At 36.4% G+C, this 20,129-nt stretch overlaps 1 pseudogene; it reads right to left on the bottom strand.

The window, feature by feature from the left end:
- Positions 1–1,203: 1,203 nt before the first annotated feature.
- Positions 1,204–4,114, bottom strand: LOC105077743 (actin, cytoplasmic 1 pseudogene; annotated as a pseudogene).
- Positions 4,115–20,129: the final 16,015 nt, after the last annotated feature.

Genomic DNA, 20,129 nt, shown 5'->3' with positions numbered 1-20,129 from the left:
CAAACTTCTTAACCTAAGATTAGCTACTCACAAACTAAGAATTGAAAAGCAACTTGCCTTAGCCTAACGTAGGAGAAAAACACGAACTCACAGATCTTTGTCATTGTTTATTTCAACTAAACAATTCCTACATCTGAAATCTACCAAGAATTAATGAGGAGGTGAGTTTTAATGTTACAAAGGCTTCCTCATTAAAAAAAATGTTTCACATCAAATTCCTTAAAGAGTGAGTGCCCCCCAGTGCATGTAAAGTTTTTTTTTTTAAGGATTAATAACAGAAAAATGGGCAAACTCTAAATTCCTAGGAGCCAAGATCAATTAACCTCAACCAGAAAGAGGAACGCATTCCTAAATTTTACTACAAATTATATACTATGATAGAGTTATATATCACTATGTATTGTCTACTTCCATTCAGTTATATCTAGTACCCACTAATGAGAGTGAATCAAATAATTTTTAATTATATTCACCAATTTCCTAGCCTGAAGTGAAGTAAAGTAGAAAGTTACTGTTTGTTCCCTAACAACAAAGGTCCAATCCTGAAAGGGGTGATTCTCTTAATCGGCCATTGGGTTGACTCTATGACCCCCATTCTCTCCTTGATTGTAAATTCTGAAGTCAATTACATAGAGATCACAAGACAGAAGAAATCTATCATCTTGGCATTAATGCCTGGTAATAGGAAACTGCAAATTTTGAACCACTGGAAGTGATTACACCTTCCATGAATCTAAATCAGTGGCCATTATTTCTATATTGTTCACAATTTCAACTGATTTAGTGTATGATTCAATACTTGATATACCTTTTTTATTATGTACAGAAGTTATAAAAATGGAAAAAGCAAGTATTATTCAGGAAATCTTTTAAAGTTAATTCCTAGGATGAGGTTTAACTAAAAATTATTATAGATCCTAACAATATTTTAAGTTTTATAACGAGATAAAGGCCATAAAGACTATATATATATAATTAAGTATATAAAGTCATCAGCCACTTTGTGAAACTTTCGGGATGCTCAATCCAACTGATTGCTATCACCTTCAACATTCCAATTTTTAAATCCTGAGTCAAGCACGAAGAAAAAGAAAAAAGAAAGAAAAGAAAAAGAAAAACCAAATAAAGCCATGCCAATCTCATCTTATATTGTGCGCCAAGTACAGTTTTGTCAAGAAAACAGTGGGAGGTAACTCAGTCCGCCTAGAAGCACTTGTGGTGGACGATGGAGGGGCCAGACTCATCGTACTCATCCTTGCTGATCCACATCTGCTGGGAGGTGGGCAGCGAGGCCAGGATGGAGCCGCCCATCCACACAGAGTACTGGCGCTCAGGGGGGGCGATGATCTTGACCTTCACCGTGCTGGGAGCCAGGGCATTGATCTCCTTCTGCATCCTGTCGGTGAAGCCAGGGTACATGGTGGTCCCACCAGACAGCACTATGTTGGAGAAGAAGTCCTTGCGGATGTTGATGCCACACTTCATGATGGAGTTGAAGGTAATCTCGTGGATGCCACAGGCTTCCAGGCCCAGGAAGGCGGGCTGGAAGAGAGCCTCGGGGCAGCGGAAGCGCTCGCTGCCGATGGTGATGACCTGACCGTCAGGCAGCTCGTAGCTCTTCTCCAGGGAGGAGCTGGAGGCGGCGGCGGCCATCCCCTGCTGCAAGTCCAGGGCGACGTAGCAGAGCTTCTCCTTGATGTCACGCGCGATCTCCCGCTCGGCCGTGGTGGTGAACCTGTAGCCACGCTCCGTGAGGATCTTCATGAGGAAGTCCGTGAGGTCCCGGCCAGCCATGTGCAGACTCAGTATTGCATGGGTGAGGGCGTACCCTTCATAGGTGGGCACAATGTGAGTGGCCCCATCACCAGAGCTCATCACGATGCCAGTGGTGCGGCCAGAGGCGTACAGGGGCAACACGGCATCGATGGCCAAGTACATGGCTGGGGTGTTGAAGGTCTCGAACATGATCTGGGTCATCTTCTCACGATTGGCCTTGGGGTTCAGGGGGGCCTCGGTCAGCAGGATGGGGTGCTCTTCGGGGGCCACATGCAGCTCATTGTAGAAGGTGTGGTGCCAGATCTTCTCCATGTCATCCCAGTTGGTGATGATGCCATGCTCCATGGGGTACTTGAGGGTCAGGATGCCTCTCTTGCTCTGGGCCTCATCACCCACATAGGAGTCCTTCTGGCCCATGCCCACCATGACACTCTGGTACCGGGGGTGCCCCACGATGGATGGGAAGGTGGCATGGGGTACATCATGACCTGCAAAGCCAGCCTTGCATGTGCCAGAGCCATTGTCAACCACAAGCACAGAAACACCATCATCCATGTTGAACTGGTATTGGTGGAGCCTGGTTGGCAAAGCTGGAGCAGTGAGGGGCCTTTGCTGGTGGAGTGGATGTGGTCTCAGCTGTCACCTTAAAGTTTCTTGATCTACTCATGCAAGAAGATATATAAGACACTCCTAAGAAATAATATATATAAAGTTTTAAATACTGAAATATGATTATAAAAAAGGAAATAAATAAATTTAATTGCCACAGAATTATTAGCTATTAAAAGTCTTTTATATTTCAAAATCAGCTTAGTATTGACTGAAAACAACAATTTTAGCTTTTAGGGAACAATCGCTATTAATTTCTACTGTTCCTAAAATTACTTTGGTTTGGTATATATCATGCTGATGTTTAAAACACTTTTTGTGAAACAGATATCTTATCAAAAAAATAGCTATCCTTAAAAGAAGTGATTGCTTCCATATTGAAATAAATTCATTTGAATAACAAATTCCAATGCAACATATATCTTTGATGCCTGATAGTTATGAGGAGTGGATGTGGTTTACAGCAATTCAACCCCACCCCCTGCTTCTGGAATTCTCTGGAGTGGAAATGATCTAATCTTGCTTCACTGCAAATATACTGACATCATCAAAAAGGAGTTCTCTCAAGGTTGCTCATCAATTCCAAAAGTACCTAATTAGCCCCATTTTTTCCTCCCTCGTTCCTGTCACTGTATCCTTCCCTCTTCAAAGGTACCTCTAGATCTGTGGTCTTAATTCTTCCCCTTTTATATTCTTTTGATGGATGTTCCCCACCACTCCTTTTTCCTCTCTGCTTCATGGCAGCATCTTACACCTGTCATTTCTACTTCAACTCTTTGCCTCCCTCTGGCTATAAACATGCTCAGAAAGAAAAAACAAAATCATGCTTTTCCTCAATGCAGTTGTATCTTGAAATCTCCAGTTGCTTTTCTTCTAAGATTTCTCTAAACACAAGCCTCCCCTCTTGCTACTCTGAGTGTGGTCTGACGACCAGCAAAAATGTGTCATCTTAAATCTTGTTAGAAGTGCAGAATCTTGGCCCTGCTGCTCAGAAGCCCTTCCAGTATCCCATAGTAGAATTTAAACATAGAAAAAAACCCAGCAATTTCCATAGATGTCCACTAACACACAGAATGTGTTATTTTTGTGTGCTCCATCAACAGAAGTCAATTTGTTATAATCTGTTGGCTCCTGTGGAGCACTTTCCACAGTCTCATGCCCACATATACACACAAGATTTTTTTTTATAACTAATTTTGTTTCCCAATTTCTGGCTCAGAAGCTGCTTTCTATAAAAATGAAAAAAAATAAAACAACAACCCAACTTCAGAAAATATCCTAGTCATACACTAGGTCATTCAAACAGTAAGAAAACAAATATTTACTATATCTATCAAGTCATAGGCACTATCCTGGGAGAAACTGGCCTTATAAATAAAAGACAGATTCTGCTCTACAGTCAGAGGCAGAGACACACAAAAACAAATCAGCATAGAAAAGTGTCATTCAATGGCTCTACAGCTCAAGTAAATGGATACAGTATATGGGCACTAAGGAGACAAGACTGTTGCATCTGCATAGTTCAGGGAATGCTCAGAAGACCAGGACGTGTCTTAAAAGACAGACCTAGTGCAGAGGGGGATGTGAAGGGGATTCAAGAAAGGGCAGCCTGAGCAAAATGATGAGGAGTGAAACAGAATGAGTCACATGGTAAACTAGAACCCAGTTACTGGGAATGGAATAGAGAGGTCAAATTTGCTAGATTAAGTAGAAGACATCACTTTATTAATTGAAAGTAAAGATTTCTAAAAAAAAAAAAAAGAAGAAGAAGAAGAAGAAAGAAAGAAAAAGAAAGAAAGGAAGGAAAGAAAGAAAGAAAGAAAGGAAGAAAGGAAAGAAAGAAAGGAAGGAAGGAAGAAAGGAAAGAAAGGAGAAAGAAAGAAAGAAGAAAGAAAGAAAGAAAGAAAGAAAGAAAGAAAGAAAGAAAGAAAGAAAGAAAGAAAGAAAGAAAGAAAGAAAAAGAAAGAAAGAAAGAAAGGAAGGAAGGAAGGAAGGAAGGAAGGAAGGAAGGAAGGAAAGAAAGAAAGGAAGGAAGGAAGGAAGGAAGGAAGGAAGGAAGGAAAGAAAGAAAGGAAAGAAAGGAAAGGAAAGGAAAGGAAAGGAAAGGAAAGGAAGGAAGGAAGGAAGGAAGGAAGAAAAGAAAGAAAGAAAGAAAGAAAGAAAGAAAGAAAGAAAGAAAGAAAGAAAGAAAGAAAGGAAGGAAGAAAGGAAGGAAGGAAGGAAGGAAGGAAAGAAAGAAAGGAAGGAAGGAAGGAAGGAAGGAAGGAAGGAAGGAAGGAAAGAAAGAAAGGAAAGAAAGGAAAGAAAGGAAAGGAAAGGAAAGGAAAGGAAAGGAAAGGAAAGGAAGGAAGGAAGGAAGGAAGGAAGAAAAGAAAGAAAGAAAGAAAGAAAGAAAGAAAGAAAGAAAGAAAGAAAGAAAGAAAGAAAGAAAGAAAGAAAGAAAGAAAGAAAGAAAGAAAGAAAGAAAAAGAAAGAAAGAAAGAAAGGAAGGAAGGAAGGAAGGAAGGAAGGAAGGAAGGAAAGAAAGAAAGGAAGGAAGGAAGGAAGGAAGGAAGGAAGGAAGGAAAGAAAGAAAGGAAAGAAAGGAAAGGAAAGGAAAGGAAAGGAAAGGAAAGGAAGGAAGGAAGGAAGGAAGAGAAGAAGAAAAGAAAGAAAGAAAGAAAGAAAGAAAGAAAGAAAGAAAGAAAGAAAGAAAGAAAGAAAGAAAGAAAGAAAGAAAGAAAGAAAGAAAGAAAGAAAGAAAAAGAAAGAAAGAAAGAAAGGAAGGAAGGAAGGAAGGAAGGAAGGAAGGAAGGAAGGAAAGAAAGAAAGGAAGGAAGGAAGGAAGGAAGGAAGGAAGGAAGGAAAGAAAGAAAGGAAAGAAAGGAAAGGAAAGGAAAGGAAAGGAAAGGAAAGGAAGGAAGGAAGGAAGGAAGGAAGAAAAGAAAGAAAGAAAGAAAGAAAGAAAGAAAGAAAGAAAGAAAGAAAGAAGAAAGAAAGAAAGAAAGGAAGGAAGAAAGGAAGGAAGGAAGGAAGGAAGGAAAGAAAGAAAGGAAGGAAGGAAGGAAGGAAGGAAGGAAGGAAGGAAGGAAAGAAAGAAAGGAAAGAAAGGAAAGAAAGGAAAGGAAAGGAAAGGAAAGGAAAGGAAAGGAAAGGAAGGAAGGAAGGAAGGAAGGAAGAAAAGAAAAGAAAGAAAGAAAGAAACTTCCACTGGAAACTATCGCTATACAATAGCTTGTAAAAATGTATAATGGAAAATAATTTGAGTAAAAGAACTTAGAGACACTTGTTTCATTAGGTAAGTCCGGAAAATTAACAGAAGTGCCCTACAGAGTAATATGACATGTAGCACAGAATGATGGTCTTAATTACAAACTAGAAGAAAACATTTGGATAGGGAAATACAAAAGTGAGAAATTAATGTCAGAGCACCCCTCCATTTATCTTTTAGCATTACTTGATGCTTATATTTTAAGATAATAATTATAATAATTATGATAGAAAACAGTAACTCCATATGAGAAAGGAATTCTGTATCTTCCCCTTTTCCTAACTACAATGGTGATGTTGCATTTATAAAACGTAGTCATAGATACATTAATGAGAACATTTACCACGGCAAATTTCAAAAACGCATATAAATCTTATCTCCATTCATGGATAATTCAATAACATAAAGTGGCACAAAGGAATTTCAGAGGATTGAAGTATTTTCTGGATGAGAATCTTGGTCATGTTTGCGATATTTATGAAGAAAGGTGGCAAAAGAAAAAACTCTTAAATTGGAATAGATATCATATTTGAAACTACATATATCAAATTTTTTATACAAGCTTTTTTTGTTTTCAATGTAGATACTGGAGATTAAACCGCGATCTTGTGCATACTACACATGCGTTCTGCCACATACTAAGCTGTGTGCTGGGTGATGGGTAGGAAGGATGCGAAAAGCCTGAGACTTGGACAGAAAGTTTTGGAAAAGTTCCAAACACATCTTCATTTTCACTGTCAGAATTATTGTCCTCAAAGAAGGTTCTAATTCCTAAACTCATAATGACCTGTTTTCCTTCTTACTAGGGTAGATGTAAATATCAGTCATCTCAAGTCAGCACAAGAAAGTCATCCTCCAGTAACTTACTGGTTTTCCTGACCTGCTGAGCGGCATACATTTGCTTTGGCTTCAGGACAGTCTAGAGAAGTAAGTAACAGCTTTAAGAATAACAAGTATGAAGTTGAATAAAATAGAATATTCCCCATTACCCTATGATCTAATACAATGAGCACAGGTTTTGGAGTTATTCCGTTGTGGATTTCAATCCTGGTTCTGACTTTTACCAGCATACATCTTCTCCTGCGGTGAAGATTAGGAGAGACCACATCAGGAGTCACAAAATATTACTTTCCTTACACCTCATTGATTATTATACAAATACTATAGTATCCATTAGATTATTTCCTTGACTAAAATGATCTAGAACAAAAACTGAACTGTTTCAATTCAGCTCCTTTGAAGTAACAGAAATACAAACATGAGTAAATTTGAGGGGAAATGACTCCTGAATGATAGCCACACAGGTACTAAACAGAAAGCCATAAGCAAATATGCTCACAACAGAGGCAGAGTGAGATGGACTGAAAGAACAGACACTAAACAAGTGTTTTCTGCAAGGAAAAATTAGAATAGGGGTAAACAATTAAATTTTTCAAAAGTGTGTATGAAGGAAGAGAAGAAAAAATGAGACGTGACTAGTCAACTGATCAAATTGTGCTCTACACTGGAATTTGACACAATATTGTAAAATGATTATAAATCAATAAACAGTGTTTAAAAAATCAACTAATCATGTTTTATAAAATGGTTTATTCTAATCCTATTTCCAATACATACATAGATCACTGCTCAATTTTAAGACTAAATACTACACAAAGCTAAATTCAGAGCAGAAAGGTTGAAGTTCACACTAATACAAAGTTCATACTAATAAACTAAAATGAAGTCCTTGAACCAATAGAAAATCATATGATCAAAAACCTCTAGTTGCAAATGACATCAGTCACTATTCTAAAGCAAGATGAATTCTGCTACACATTGTTCTTTGTGACACCCGGTCAGAATAATTGCTTTTCTACCTAACTGATGATGTGTTCAGTCTAAATTAATCCTCCTATTAATTTAACCTTTCTGACTGTTGCTACTCTAGAGGAACACTAAGGTTTTGTTTTTTTAAAGAGAATATAAATGATTGTAATTTTCCAGTTTATCAACTGCATGTATATATGTCTGTCTTTACTAAAGATTCTACCATTTGCTCTTTGTTTTCATTTACAGGAAGTAAAAGTGTCAGGCCACATTGTGAAACAGCAAAAACTGTTAATAAATTCTAAAATTACATATTTGAAAACTGAATGTAAAAACTTGTAGCAGTATCTGAACTTAAACATATCATATCAAGTATATAAAAGTTATCCCCTTCCTCCTCAGCCCTTTGTGTTCCCACTCTTTAAAATAATCCTCCTTGACCTCTTCAAAAGGTTAACTGTGAAGTCATTCTTTAAAACTCAATTCAAACATTTACAGGTTCCAAGAATTTTGTTTCCATCACAGTGTCTACCAGGCCTTCTGTAGTTAATTTATTGCTCCAATACTCCTCTGAACACTCTCAACACGACTCCACAGAGAACCATGTAGCTACTGAATCAATTGCATTTTTAAGGAAACATGCTGGGGAGAATGATGCCATACTGTCTGCAATCTGCATAATCTATCCAACTACAGCCACGCCCAGCCTCATCAGGTTTACAGACGTTCCAATGGGAATATGATTATTTACATGTACATGTAAAGAAAAAATATTTTTAAGTAACTTATAAATTCTAATTTTAAAATCTCAGTCCCATTCTTAAGAGATTATTCCATGAAGTGAAATAGATTATATATTAATATAGACTGTCTTTAAAATCTGGAGATATTTATTAAAATATACTATAAAACAGGAATTGTAAACTCAAATGCTTCCAGAGGCAAAGTAGGTGACACATGTAAGTGAAGGTCCCAGGTGAGGACAGCAAACTGGAGAACACGTGCCCCACTGAGAAGGGGTAACTTCCGTAGGGCAGACCACACAGTAGCCTGCACTCCAGGGGGACCAAATTTGATTATTTGAAGAAGTCCAAAATGCAGATTTCTGCATGAGTCTCCTAAATTTTAAATGTTGACTCAATCTGTGGAAGCAACATGAACATGTTGCTTAGCCGAGCTTAGCCTGCAGCCCACTTGTGTTTTTATATTTGTTGTGCTTCCAAGGTTGGGTATAAAGCAAATATTTGGATGTAAAACCTTTCCTTTCTTTAGTATCATATATCTAAAGAAAAAAAAACTGGGCTCCAACATGTCATAAAAACTGCTACTAAGACTCAAAAATACCCACTTGGAGAATTTTTCCAATGCCTACTAAAACTACAATCTGTATCTCAATCTCCCTTATTGTTAGTCAAATGGATAATTAGTTTATAAGACAGCTGAAAGTAAATTATTAAAACAATTCCAATCTGTTAGTAACTTCGTGGGTTTTGATGTTTAAAACTGCCATCTTCCATGGTAACTTCATATATATTGAAATACTACTCAGCCATAAGATGAGTGAATTAATGCCTTTTGCAGCAACATGGATGGACCTAGAGATTATTGTACTGAGTGAGGTAAGTTCAAAAGAGAAAGACAGATCCCACGGGATATCACTTAACATGTAGAATCTAAAGTATGTTATCAACGAACTTATTTACAACACAGAAACCTACTCACAGATACAGAAAAAAAAATGATGGTTACCAAGGGGAAAGGGGTTGGACGAGGGGTAAATTAGTTTGGGGTTAGAAAATACAAACTACTATATATATAATAGATAAACAACAAGGTCTTACTGTATAGGGTACAGATCAGTGTTCAATATCCTGTAATAAATCAAAGTGGAAAACAGTACAAAAAATTTATATATATATATATATCTGAATCACTTTACTGTAAACCAGAAACTAACACAACACTGTAAATCAATTATATTGCAATAAAAAATGCCATTTTGATTACACCATTGCTCAGTGACTCTAACAGATATATTGCAAGATTCCATCACACAGCTTTAACAAAAAGAAAGATAATGAATTACTATTACTGGAATCAGGGAAAACCTGTTGATATAATGACGTGGATGGTAACAAAAGTTGCAAAACCCTTAAAGGGCTCTGCTTGTTAAATCACTCACCGTAAGCACATCTCTAAGACTGAGTGCCACTCAATGATCAGTGGTTGGAAAGAAAACAGAGTTATTCTTCAAGCTAATAGGTATTGCCAATAATATTCCTTTTAACTTGTCAATCACAGAAGGCCAGGATAAAATCAGGTTTATATGGTTGGAAAGGAGAGCTTGGAAGGAAGTAGCTTGTATCAGACTCCCACTATTCTAAAGATGTCTTATTTTTGAGACCTGTGGATTTACACTCATTACACATATCCATTCAATAGTTCTCAACTAAGGGTTGTATCAAAATCTCAAGGAAATCTTTCTAAATATCCATATCCAGGCCTTACTAGGTTTATTCAATCAAAATCTTCAAGGTAGGGCCCAGGCTTGTAAATTTGTTGTAAATTCTCCCAGATGATTGTGGTTCACCAGCACAATTTCAGCTGAGAACTAGTGAAGGACGCAACAGAGCACTTAAGTTTCGTCTCTAAGCAACGTAGCTGGTTTCTCCTCTCATCGGAGGATTTGCACAAAGAAAAGTGTAAGAATTAAAAGTCAGTTAACAAAACTGCATTTCCTTGTCCTGGGTAAACAGTGATAGAACAGTAAATTCACAATGCAACTTGATTTCATTATGTGTGCATTCCTCACTTCCCATCAAGACATCCTAGATTTGAGAGCCAAGTGTAGACATTTATCTAAGTGGCTGCTTCTGCCGCAATAGGACAGTATGTCAGTTAATTATTGCTTCTGCTTTCTTATTTCCCACTTAATCACCACCTGTTCATGCCCAGTGTGATTCCCTCAGAGTCCTCATAAAACTGATCTCTCAGAAAGTTTACAATTCACTCTCTTTCCCAAAATGAGAATGATTACCCCCAACAACTGAAGAGCAGCTTGCCTAAATACGGAAACAAAAAGAAAACAAAATCAAACCCAAAAAACTCTTCTTGTTAATTCCCAAAGCCCAGTTTCCAAACTGGCCTGCGTATTTCAACTGCACTCTCCACAGTCTGTTTCCCTTTTCCCTCTTAAGACTTGGGCAATGACAGAGAAATCATTTTTATACAATTCATAATTTTTTTTATAAAACAGAAACTTATCCACATCAGCAAGATTTTGATTATATTGTCAAGTGTTTTTGTTTCCTTTGAGTGTTAAGACAAAGCTTATTTCCAACACAAGTTTTGTTTTCTTCTGTTTTTACACCAATCAGAAAAACTTGAGTGGGGAAAAAATATTTGAAAAAAAGTTTGCCTGCAACAAATGCAATGTTTTCACAATTATCTACCATAAATGTATAAAAGAAAGCTGTACCTTCTGATGCTGCTTTAGCAATATAATTATTTAAAGTAAAATCTCAGACAATTAAGTTCTTTCCTAGTATTTTCACTCAGGGAATGGCCAAGCCTCCAATACATAAAATTGCACCTACTGTGTCAGTGGAAGGAGTTCCTGGTGGGGCTGCGGCAGCAGGAGGTGATGGATGTTCCAGAGCCAAAGTAGGAGGATTCATTTTACCGTCACCTGCTTCCCATATATAGCCACTGCCCCACTAAGAAGCTACACCTGGCTAAGCCTGGATGCCCCCAAGGTGTACATGGCGGCCAGGTGGCCATCAGCATGAGGTCACTACCCTCAGGCCTTCATCTTCTGTGGGCTCTGAAACTACCACCCACCCCCAGGCACTTCCTAGTGGGGAGGCATTCCTTCCAGGGTAGAAGAGGGGCTGGGAGACAGAGCTCTGTCCTTTCTGTGGGTACCACCTTTCTCTAGCCCCTGGCCTTGGCTTTGGAGTTGTATCCATGGTAACAGGACCTGATGTGTTATTTTTCATTATATGTACTTTTAGATATAAAGCACCTGTAGCTAAAACAAGAACCTGTATTTCAAATATTTTGTAAATAAATCTAGCGGAGCTATACCATGTTTCTCACTTCAATATTGGCATTGTAGGAAAGCAGCTTTGCTGCAAATGTAATATTTGCAGATAAGGCAGCGTAGCGGAGAGTGGCGTTGCCATGGACGCCCACGAGGTTTGGGTCGGCACCACATTTTAGCAGAATCATCGCACACTCTGCTTCTTTGCTCTGCATGGCCTGTCAGTATCATGCCAAGAAACAGACTGTAAGTGCTAGGAATTCCAAGTCAACATTCCGCAAGGCCCATCAGTTTATTATACTTAAAACAGATCAAATCATTTCTATTCTAAGTCGTTACATTGAATCCACCTTGCATGGATGGCTGGCTGCCACACACCTTCAGCGCTGCCCTGTTCTCACCGTCATGGAGGCTCAGCTGGCATATCTTCTCTATCAGGAGAGTCGCCACTCATGAATGGCCAAATCGGGGGCAGCCCTACAAATGTGAGAGTACTTTTTAGGAAATTCGAGTGTACTGTTTCAAACATACCATTACTCGTGTAATTGGAAACACTCAATAGCATGCTATTCCTACCCCTTTCAAATAAATACTTAGTTTTCTTACGGAGAAAGTACAATATTTATGAGCTTTTATTGCTCACGTTAACGGAAGAATAACCTGTTTGAATACAAATAGCGTGACCTTGACATTCAGCTCAACTCGATTCTGACTTTTACTTTAACTGTCACTTCTTAGCTGTCACTTAGCATTTCAGTGCCTCACTTTCCTCATCAACAAAACAGGGGTGGAGTCAAAGTTATCTCACAGGACAACACTGTAATGCTTAAATGAAAATTTATGCAAACTGTTTACAACAGTTTCTTGCAAAATAACAGCCCAATTATTGTTAGATAATACAATTATGGCCCTTACTACTATTTAACAAGTATAATATTTCAATTAAGTAAAATGATAGAATACCTATTTTGCTGATTTAAGGATTGGAGAGAACACCATACTTCAATCATTCTAATATACTCATTTTCTCACATTTTAACATCTCTGACACGGGAAGGCAATTTAAAATTCATAACATCTTACAACCATGTTTGGTAGGATTTTTGTTTGTTTCTCATTTTTCCCGTTGGTCAAATTATTGTAATATCTTTTTGTCTCCAGTTGCATTTTTATTGCTGTCGAAGTATACTTGATGAATAACATTATTAGAGAGATCACAGGTGTGCAATACGGTGATTCACAATTTTTGAAAATTATATTCCATTTATAGTTATTATAAAATATGAGCTATATTCCCCATGTTGTACCATATATCCTGGTACCTTATTTATATTTTAATATTTTATACCTCAGTCCCCTCCCCTTTCCATCTTTCCACTGTTAACCACTAGTTCGTTCTCAGTATGTGTGAGTTGGCAGCATTTTTTTAAAAATTTCTTATTGGGGCATAAAATAATGGGCTATCATACAATCCATGGTGCCTTACAGTATGTGCAATAGTGATCTATATCATAGTTCTTGTCACATGGGTGGCATTTAAATAACTTTTAATTCTTAAAATCTTTATAGGTAATATTGTAAATCAACTAGATTTCATTTTGAAAAATCATAACATAAAAGCATTGCAGGGAAAGAGACCTAAAATAACAAAACAAGAATTTTTGAAAATGTAACTCTTACTCTAATTCTCAAGAGACTTGAATCAAGAAAATTCAGGGTTCAACGGAATCAAGATGGCTCCTTTTATTCAATATTTAGATTTATACATTGTATGAAAGCAGAATGTCCAATGATGAATATTAATATTTAATTTTATTTTAAATGTTCAAAAGGGTAGGCAAAGGTTATCTTTTACAATTTCCAACTTTCAGACATATTTTTGTTTGGAAGAAGGGAGGAAAAGCTTAAACTGAAATTAAGTCTTAAGACTTCAGTTTTAAAATTCTCTTCTTGCTCAGAGTGGTCAATATGGAGTTTTTAAAGTTCAAGGTGTTCTGAGAGATGATGGGTCCTGTGTAGAATAGATTTACCACATGGTATTCAGGTAACAGATGATGAATAAATGGATTGAAAGAATGAATAAATACATTGCAGGGTTAAATCATTTTAAAGAAATCTTTTACCAAGTAGAGTTATACTTTTGTAATAGTATTAAACAATTTACGTTTGCTATTTTTTACTTTATTTTCATAAGGATAGACCTAAAATTTATAAACTTTTGCAATAGTAATAATCATTTACATTTACTATATTTTTATTTCCATAAGAATGTAAGGTAAAATGATTAATCTATAGTCATTTACATTTGATACATAATAAAGCTACATATAATCCAAAACATGTGGATATAATTAAATATATACCTAGTAAAATCTATAAGCAGAAATAAAAAGATTCCCTTCTTTTTTTCTTTTTCTTTTTTTCTTTTTTTTTTTTTCTTCCTTTACTTCTGAAGAGGCTAAAAGTTTTCCAAACTTACCAATCATCAAACAAATTAAAGAAAATGACAAAGTGACAAGTTATTTTTATCACTGTGCAAAACTCCTATTCTTGACCTTTCCCAGTATTTCATTAAAAGTAAATATTTTCTAGAATTTTTATACATGTTCATTGTAAAAATCACACATTTTTTTAAAAGGAAAATCTTCACATATAATGCAAATGCCCGGAAATAAATTTTTATCACATTTGTGTATTTAATTTTGGCTAAGACCATAGTCTTCTTATTTTTGTATATAATAAAATTGATTTTTTCTTTGTTTCAATGATCTTCAAAAGGACATCTTTGCAGGTCAACATGCATCTATTATCTATGCCACCTTCAATGGTAAAATATTCCTCCATACTGAATGCACTGCAATTGATTTATAAAATCCTTTATGTGAGTTTGTATTTATATACATTGCTATTTTAAGTAGTCGTGAGAAAAACAAATTGTATGTTATATACCTTTAATATAGCTCTAATTATTTATCTCTAATCAGTATAAAGAACATTCATGTGTAAAGGAAATGTACATTTTTAATGTGGTACTAATCAGCAAATTACCTCTTTGAAAACTCAGAAGCAACTTAAACTTGAATCAGCAGTATAAACACCACTGCTTTTCATCTTCACACACAGCCGTGTAAGTACCACTGTTCTGCACCTTCCCAAATTTTGTGAAGGGAAAATGGTATTTCATTTCTCCTTTAAATTCTTTTTCTGTCCAGAGATACCAAATATTTCTCCCTATGTCCATTGGGCATTTATAGGTATGAAAAAAAAAGTACTTTGCCCAATTTCAAATTAGAGGGGTTTTTTGTTTATTGATTAAAAAACTTGCCAGTAAAAATGAAAAATTCTTATCTCTGTTACAAATACATTGTAAATATTTTAAAACTACATTTTCTTTTATTTTGTTAATCTTATTTTCTCATCTATAGGTTTAAATTTCTTTATGTTGTTAAATCAAATTCCAGAATTCTTGCTTCTGAAGTCCTTCTTAGGGATGTCTTTGCCAGCATAAAAATGTATGAATAGAAATTTATGTTTTCTTCTGTAAATTTTTCTCACTTTGTAGGTTTAAAATTTTATTCTATACAACTGAAACTTATTCTAGTGAGATAAAAATCTAGCTTTTCTCTAAAGAGATTATTTCTCCACCATTTATGAATAACTTAGCTTTTCCTTATATGAAATTTCATCAGTAACAAGTTCTAAAATTTTACATACACTTGGGTGTCTGTGTATTTTCTGTTCCACTTATTTATCTGTTCTTTTCAGTTGTTAGTAAATGAATAATTTGTGGAAATTTACAGCACATTTTGATGTCTAGAAGGGCAAACTTTGTCTACTACACAAAAATTTGAATTTCGTCACAAGAATTTAAAACAGCATGTATAACTCAAAATTTTTAACACCATGATTTTTTTTTGCTTTATGTAATATTGAATAAATATGGGAAGACCACACATTTTAAGAAAATGAGTCCACTATTCAAGAACACAGGCATCTCCCCACTTCAAAGTTGTCCTCTAAAGTCCTTCAGTAAAGAACATATGTACACATGTGTACACTGATATAAAATGGAGATTAAATTTTATCTGAAGAATTTTTATCCCAGAGGCTGACCTATCATGGGAATTACTTTTCTCATTACACCCTTTCCTATATATAAAAGTGTACATTCAAAATAAGATGCTGTTTTATATTTATGTTTAATTTGGTTTCTATGATTACTGATATGCAGTTAAATCACTTCAAAACTGTCAGTACAGTGTTCTCTAAGGGGAATTATGAGTGGGTCCAAAACAAGTTAAAACTTTAGCTGCCTATAAAGTCTGCTGGGTGCCAGACCCCAAGTTAGTTTCCACGAGCCTCAGGGAGAGAACTGACAGGTAGACCTGGCTCCTGTCTCCTCCTGGATCCACCCCAACCCAGTCTGCCACCCCTGTAATCTGTTCAATTTATCTCTTTCATCCAGGCCATTTTTTTTCTTAGCAAGAGAATCTGCTGTACCCTTGCTATCAAAGGATAAAATCAGTTCACAAATTAACCATGGGTACCAGACATTTTGCATTCTTACCTGAGAGAGGTAAGAGGAACAGTGGTTCAACTTCATCATCGTGCTCAAGACATTTGCTCTTCGATTCTGTGATAATTTAATGCACTGGGATTTTGATATTCTCACTACCTTACAGGACATCAAACTGACCCATTCTGTGGGAGAGTTTATGCTGGTGGTACTAGGTGCATAGAAAATAGGAGATAGTTAGAAAATCCTGGTAAATAATTATTTTCCCAGTTATAACTTATGTCAACCCTCTTAAAAACAGAGCAGCATTATCCATTGAAAGATATATTTTCCCCAAAGTTAAACAAAAATTCAAAATATCACCATGGCATTATATACAATTTACAAAATAAAATGTTACCAATAAAATCAGTTCTAACACTTACCAACAGCTTTGGTCATTAAATGAAATATGCGATTCAGGTTAGTGAGATACACGGTAACAGTTCAATTTTCGAAAAGGTGGATTTTTTACAAAACCTAACTAACAGAGACATTCTTTTCATACTCCTTAAGTTGCTCTAACAATTTTCTTCTAATATTATATGAGAAGATTTGAGGAGATTGTATGACACTAAGAAGCAGCATGGACTTAAGAATCTTAAAACCTAACAAAGACAAAAAAAAAAATCACACAGGATCTGTGTGTGCAGGTAAACACTTGCCCACCTGTCAACTCCCCAAACCAGAAAAAAAGCTCACATTAAGTTTTGATAATTTTGAAATCAGCTTTCTTTGTGCTGTAACAGTACAAAATATTATCTTTCACCCAAATTAAAAATATAAAAAATGATGGACTTTTTGATCAAGTTAACACTGCAAACATGAGACTCTGCCTGGCGGGTCCTGTGCTCCGTCTACACAGGAACGTTCTGCACCAGGACTTGCTTGCTTGATTCACTAATTTCTTACCATCATCCAGTCATTTCACATTTCTTGTTATGGTTGATCTTGGTTTCTTTTTCGATAATGATTATTTCCAAATAATATAAAAACAGAAACTCTCCTTTCTGCCTCCTGGAAATCCTTTAGCAAACACCTTCTCCAATCCTCTACATTTTGCCACTTCTTCGTCCATCTTCTCCCACCTCTGCCTCTTTAATCACCTAGATCAGAATTTCTAGATGAATTATTCAGACATTACTGACATCTCAAGTTTAAAAATAGCTGGTCTTTAACATGCTTCAAGACTGAGAATGGAGGCGATGTGTTGATCAAAGATAAAATACATCTTGTGTGGAATCAATCTAGAATACCTGAATTTCATAGGATGCAGGTCTTAAATTTATCATGTTATCCATTTAATTGATTCTTTTTTGTGAAAGATACTGTTAGCCTGGTACACAATCCTACATTTCATATTATCTTCTAAGAAAGCAGCCAGATTTTTCTTAAAAAGAATACATTTCATCTTCTTTATTGTTATAGTCACTGGGATGTTTTCAAAGATGAGAAAGTCACATAATCATCTTACTCTCTATGGCATCATTTAACCTTTTCAATAGAATCAGATCTATCTACTCCAGTGCTCTGCCTGGTGGGGGAATTAGGATAAATTGACTGAATACCTACGATTCTTTCATTCACTGAATTTATTAGCTGACGTCCTATAAAGCACTCCATTTGGCCTTAGAGATACAATTGTTCAAGATTTCTTCCTCAAACTCAACATCGGGCAGGAGAAGGCTACCATAGAAACAATAAATTAGAGAGGAGCTTCTTACAAACATACAAATTCAATGTTCTGGAGAAAGAAAAATCCATTGGACATATCAAAGAGCTGTAGAGGAGGACTAAGAAGTTATCAGTGTATGTAATAAGACAATATAGAGAGAAGCTAAAAGGAACAAGGACATGTAATCTTAGAGTTGGCCAATATAAAAGGGACAGCAAAGACTGAAAATCCCACAAGGTAATTCCTGAATTTTAATGTAATCATAGAAATGTCATCAACAGAATAAAAGGGGAAGGAAGGGCTGTACTCAACTGAAAGCAGCCATCAGAAAAATTTTGTCTTGTCCCGCTTTTAACAATAATGTATATAGATTATTCTACTAAATCCCTGGATTAATAATGTTGCTATTAACAGTATTAAATTGATAACAAGTATGGAATTATAATAGGACTAAATTGCATAGGAATTTTAAGGGAAAAGGATTCTAAGCCACAATAGATTAAAATCAAAAATCATATTAAAAATACAAAGACAAGAGAAGCTTTGTTAAAATAAAGCTATTCACACACATATCCGGTACATTATTATGGTGGAATTTACACAAATATTTCAGATTTTGAAAAAATCTTCTAAATGGAATTCTATCACTCAAAAATATGTTCAAACAAAAATCTGTTCATATATGCAATTAATATTTTTGACCGATGAGCTATAATTAGAAGGCAAAATCATCTCGCAGTACCCTTTTAAATATCCAGTAGTTCTTCTCCAAATCCAGGTTGAAAAATGTTACTCTCAAGGAAAAAAAAAAAGTGCAAGGTTGCTTTAACTCACAAAGAACTGAAACAGGACATCCAGCCCATGCAAGTATGAAAAGGCCAAGTCAGAGGTACTCAGCGAGGCCTTGCTGCTGGCTGGCCACTTGCAGGAGGGGTGGAAGGCAGGATGGCCCTCTTCCTCCTTCCTGCCTAACCCCATCCTTCCTCCCTCAGCTGGCTAATTATGGTTCTGGCCCTGACAGGATCAAAGCTGCAGGGAACGGGAGAGCTTCTAAGTGACTGATGCTCCTGGGAGCTGGTCTTGAGCAGCCCACTCCTGGCAATAATTGGAAAGCAGACTCTCTCAGGGGCATTTCTGTGCTCACAGCTGTTCTCACCCGCAACTCCCCTGACCTAAGTGAATACAGTCCGTTCTGTTGGCCTTTCTTTTTCCTTGGCCCTTAAGGAATCCAGAAACCTACTTCAGATTAGCCTCTTCTGAAGTCTGTTCACACCTCTAAGTGGCCCCTGTGGATGGTGCCTATGTTACATCCCCAGAGAGGCTCACTTTCTGTCTTCCATGTTTGCACTACATCTGGTCCTGCAGAAGCACTCAGTCATTGACAAAGATGTTCAATGTGCAAAACAGTCTCAACACACCAGCAGGTCTCCCTTCCTGAGATGAAGTAACTTACCAGCTCTCTCAGATTCCGGGTTCCCTGGGCGTGAGTGACACACCTGCTCTCAGAAATGCAGGGGATTCATATAAGCTCTCCAAACTGGGTTCTATGTCCTCTCCCTCTCACCATCCCTTTTTGGCAGCCAGCTCTGTAGTCCCTTTTTTTTTTTTTAATGAAATGCATTCTTAAATTCACAACTTATTAGCCACTCATTATATTCCCATATAGAAGCACTGGTATAGAATTAAGTTAAATTTGTTTTAAAAGTGGGAGGTGAGGTGAGTGAGTGGGATCACATTCTCACCTAAAAGAATAGGGATTTATGTGACTGAACGTGGGTTGAGGAGAATTTGCATAGAAACAACATCCTCAGTTCAATCTATCAACTCTAAATTTATGTCCATGACTAGCTATTACTTTTTTAATCCATAGATCAAGTCTAAATGCCAGCACATTTTATTAAAATATTACATACTTACATTAAGAAACATGCTTATAAACAGCCAGATTGTAATAACTCAGTATTTACTTTAAAATGAATATGAACAAATAACAAAATATTACTAAAAACAAAACATGTATCAAATATCAAAAGTCATCAAATTAATAGACAGAAGCTCCTTGTAAAACTCTGGCATTCAGGTAGCTTTGAATGCATAGCTTGGAAAGTTTACAAGTCCTCTCCAAGTCCATTCTCATTAAACTGATTTGGTTGGAGTGCAATTCCAAGGAAGTTGGTTAAATTCACTTTCTTCATGATGAGGTGAGGAGGTTGAGAAATCATCTCCACTTTTAAAAAATGTGGCTATAAATTTGGATAAACTTAAAGAAAAAAATCACTTCGGCACTCTAACTGAAGATCTGCAACAAACTAAAGTGCTTATTCATGAAAGCCCCTGATGTTCAGGCAATAGAAGTGAGAGACTTTGGGTCTATCCCCTGCCAGGGCTGAGGGGACAGCAGCTCAACCAGGGG

The sequence above is a fragment of the Camelus bactrianus genome, chromosome 36, assembly GCF_048773025.1.
Source record: "Camelus bactrianus isolate YW-2024 breed Bactrian camel chromosome 36, ASM4877302v1, whole genome shotgun sequence".
Classification (NCBI taxonomy): Eukaryota; Metazoa; Chordata; class Mammalia; order Artiodactyla; family Camelidae; genus Camelus; species Camelus bactrianus.
Note: the sequence above shows the minus strand (reverse complement) of the source record. Positions and strands in the feature narration are given on the sequence as shown.